At 33.1% G+C, this 4,320-nt stretch overlaps 1 long non-coding RNA gene across 1 annotated transcript; it reads left to right on the top strand.

The window, feature by feature from the left end:
• Positions 1 to 1,582: 1,582 nt before the first annotated feature.
• Positions 1,583 to 3,732, top strand: LOC134958014 (uncharacterized). Its single transcript, XR_010186832.1, has 3 exons — positions 1,583 to 1,663; positions 2,163 to 2,250; positions 3,536 to 3,732. It is a non-coding gene; the product is annotated as an uncharacterized LOC134958014 (long non-coding RNA).
• Positions 3,733 to 4,320: the final 588 nt, after the last annotated feature.

Below are 4,320 nucleotides of genomic sequence, written 5' to 3'. Positions count from 1 at the left end.
CAAAACAAAGTATAATGTGATTTCATGAATACTAGAGTGTACGGATAATGCAAAATAATGGTATATATAACTGTACATTCCTATGCGCCTATGAGCAAATGACATAGTTTGAAAATAAGTCGAAAGTGAATGCTGTTCCCCGATGAGGACATGTCATTACGTGTTTAATGTGTTCCTGTTATGCAATGTCTGTATGCAAACTACTCTCCTTCGAAATAAAAATACTTTATTTAAAAAAAAAAAAAACATAGTGTGTGAAATAATGATTAAAAACATCAGATAAGGGAATTACAATGGAACTATATCTATTAAGACAGTTAACTTTTGATCTATCATATGCAGGGAACAATATATGTTGAATAAATTAGCCAGTTTATTCTAGAAGAGTGTTCCAATATATATATAAATACACAATAAAGATCAGAGGGCTACACAATAAAGATCAGAGATAGAAGTAAGATAATTCTAAATCTCACCTACAATTTCATAAAAATATTATAAAACATTGATTTAAAAAATGTATTCACAAATTCAATCCATGAGATTTACAGAAATATAACAACTTATTCAGATGTACATTCCCCAGATCGACACTCAGTCCAAGTACATTTCCTTGTCATAGATACAGTATACATCAATAGGATGGATCAGAAGAAGAACCCAACGCGTTTCATCCCATAGGACTTCCTCAGGGGTACTAGATCTGAATAATGAAAATGAGGCCACTTGGTGTAAGTTGATCTTAAACAGATAGCTTTTTTTTAATATATAAAATAATTATGTATATATATATATACATATATATATATATGGTTTTTGGTCACTAGCGGGACCTGTTAGAACATACTATCTGAGGTTTGGGATTGTCGGTGGAACGCAAACAGGAATTGCATTCCACCTTCGTATCCCTTATTCTTGTTCTAGTTAATTGAATATGCCTCAACATTTTGTGGAATGCCTGATTGGAAGTCCGCGGCTGTTGGTAGAATGCACGTTGGTAATACATGTATCCCACATAATTTAGTTTATGTTCTTGTAATGTCTTTCTGTATCTTACTTAGTTGGTTCTGTCCCATATGATAAGGCACTCTTGTTTTGAGGTACTAATTATGTTTGAAATTAGGGTTAATTGCACCATCTGAAACCCCAAATTGGAAGCAGAAAGCCCTTATATACTTTTATATTATAAATTTAAGATATGCTATGTTTGAATAGTTCCCTGTCACGAGCAGGACCCGGTGGAACGCACGACCGGAAGTTCGGGAACGTGGGTGGAATGCAAACAGGAAGTGCGTTCCACCACCCTTTCCCTCACCTCCATCACAGTTTGTTGAATGTACCGCGATAACTAGCGGGACCCGGTGGAACGCAAGGCCGGAAGTCCGCGGCTGTGTGGTGGAACGCATGCCGGAAGCATGTGTTTCCATGCTTATATAAACCTAAAAAAATTGTCAAAATAGGCGAATTGTTTAAGCGCTGTGTACTTCTAGCATATACTACCCTGTCCTCCTTTTTTGTAAAGTGGAGGAGGGTATATTGGTTTTAGCTTGTAATCAACCAATTAGATTCTATAGGAAGTGATGTCACCTCAGGAGGTATAAGTAAGAGGTTTGGAATTCTCTCTGTCATTCACTGGATTGTGAGAGAAGCACTTGTATCAATTGTAGGTACTATTTGAAGTCTTGTTCACTGTTCCTACATATTGATGGTTATCTAAATGTATTGAAATTCATTTTGGTGCCTCTGTTTATTTAAGTTTTTATAAAATGATTATTTTATTTTTTATTATACCCATTTGTTTGTGGGCTCGTTATAATATATGTAAAATCCGTAAAGAGTATTGTAATATATTGATTTTATATGGTAAATATTGTAACCATACTCCTTTGGGATTTGGATACAAAGTATTTAGGTAGTACACTTAAGGTCTAATTCTCTAAATTTGACAGACCGTTCATAGGAATAATTATTAACTATATGTATTTATAATTTTCATAGGCGCTTTATCTTTAAAAAAATTTAAAGACTTGGCACCAGTTACTAAATATCCAGTGTTGCTTTTTATTGCAAAACGTACTGGTATGTCTTTTTTCTACTCACTACACACTGGTGGAATCTTATTAAGGAGGGTTTCATCTCTAAATGTATACTTTTTGCTTTAGGTCTGTTTTAGATCACAGGTCTAACTTTTTAAGACCTTCTATCCACTAAAAGATATTGTCAAGAGTTAGCTGACTCAGACGCATGTTGGTATGTATCATTTACGCTCTACCACTACCTGTTCCATCCTGCTTTTCCACACTGGCACGACTCTTTATGATAAATGTATTCACTGATCTTTTAAGATTAATCTGAATCATTATACTCAGTGATGTATTCACTTTTTCAAGTCTACCCTAATCACGTATCTAACCAATTGGTATGTATGGCTTTAAGAGATCATTCATTGTACGGATTGTTTGTATACCGCATATTGATTTATGGAATCATATTTATGAATATTAATATTTAATATATATCATATGTGGTATTTAATATATGGATATATTTTAATTAATATGCGTTTATCATATATATCTGCAAATATATTATGTCAGGCTTACAAACTAAATGGCTGATAAATATATGCAGTCCTTATATATATGACTTATGAAATTATGAAGTTATGATTCCTTAAAGAAAGTTCAAACTTGAGATTACCGCTCCTTTTATATGATTATTTATTTACAGGCAGATCAAATCGTACAGAATAAGATATATACAGTAGTGATATATATACTAGTATTATTTTATGCTTCCTTAATTATAGAACAAACATAACAAAACACAGTTTCGATTACGTTGACAATTACTAACATAAAGTGTATACTTGCAAGTTACAGTTCCTTTACTTCTGCATATTCGCTCCTCCTCCTTTTCATGACTTCTTCTCCTCCTGACTACTCTACCACTGACAGAACTCAAGTATATATATCTCCAAATTAACCATCTGCTGGTATTTTCTCATATTGTTCTCAGTGCAAAAGATAAAACATGTCCAATTGTTCTGCCTTGAGGTGGCAAACAGGACATGTAATCTTGGGTCATAAAGTTTGTTACTTCCTTAATCAAAGATCTTGTGTTGTCCTTGTCTCTGGCCTGCAATATAACTAGACAATACAATAGGCCAGCTAGTTTATAATTGACAAATCTTCATTCTGATCTAAATGTACACCTGTGGATTCCAGTGTCCAAGTGACCAAAAGATTTCTCAGTCACATACCTAACTTCATTTATAACCTGTTCAGACAACAGTTATTCTTAATATTTACACAATGTAGTTTTGTAAATTACCTAAACATTTAACTTATACATATACTATTCCTTACTATTTATATATACACACTATTCTATTCACTATGGTTACATCACCTTATTTATAATGAATTATATTTTAATTCAGACAATATCTATTGCCCTAATATTATGTTAAGTGCGGACAATTACCTATATGGCAACACGCAACATTTTTACCTGTTGTATTTTCATTATTCAGATCTAATAACCCTGAGGAAGTCCTACGGGACGAAAAGTGTTGGGTTCTTCTTCTGATCCATCCTATTGATGTATACTGAATCTATGACAACAAGGAAATGTACTCTGAGTGTCAGTCTGGGGAATGTACATCTGAATAAGTTGTTATATTTCTGTAAATCTCATGGATTGAATTTGTGAATACATTTTTTAAATCAATGTTTTATAATAATTTTATGAAATTGTAGGTGAGATTTAGAATTATCTTACCTCTATTAGCACCCTTTGATCTTTATTGTGTATATTATTTTTCTGAATCTTTGCTAACAGAAGGTTTATCTAGAGGAGCTGCTTGTTGTTACTCCTGTGCGCAATTGGGAACCATTTTTTCTTTATATATATATATATATATATATATATATATATATATATATATATAAAACTCAAAAAAGCACGAGTAGCACAAACAGCCTGGTATTAAAAAAACAGCACTCAGATGGTGTCACTTGGTACCAAATCCATTTAGCCTCATGCTTATGTATAAAGTGGTTCTCTGTCTCCACCTCTGGTTGGTTTGGGAACAAAATAACCATACAGTTTAAACTCACTACAGGATGGCCAAGTTGTAAAAAGTGCTTGGCGACTGGTTTGTCAGAATAGTTGTTGTTGAAACCTGTCTAAATGAGAGATGAGTATGTATATTCTAAAGTCAATAGTACAATCCAATTTATTGTGGATCCTAATTTTCTTACCACTATGTGGATAGGAGAAAGTTGGACCAACCAACATAGATTTGCACATTGTACA

This window comes from Pseudophryne corroboree, chromosome 9, assembly GCF_028390025.1.
Source record: "Pseudophryne corroboree isolate aPseCor3 chromosome 9, aPseCor3.hap2, whole genome shotgun sequence".
Lineage (NCBI taxonomy): Eukaryota > Metazoa > Chordata > Amphibia > Anura > Myobatrachidae > Pseudophryne > Pseudophryne corroboree.
This window is presented reverse-complemented; position numbering and strand designations above follow the sequence as displayed.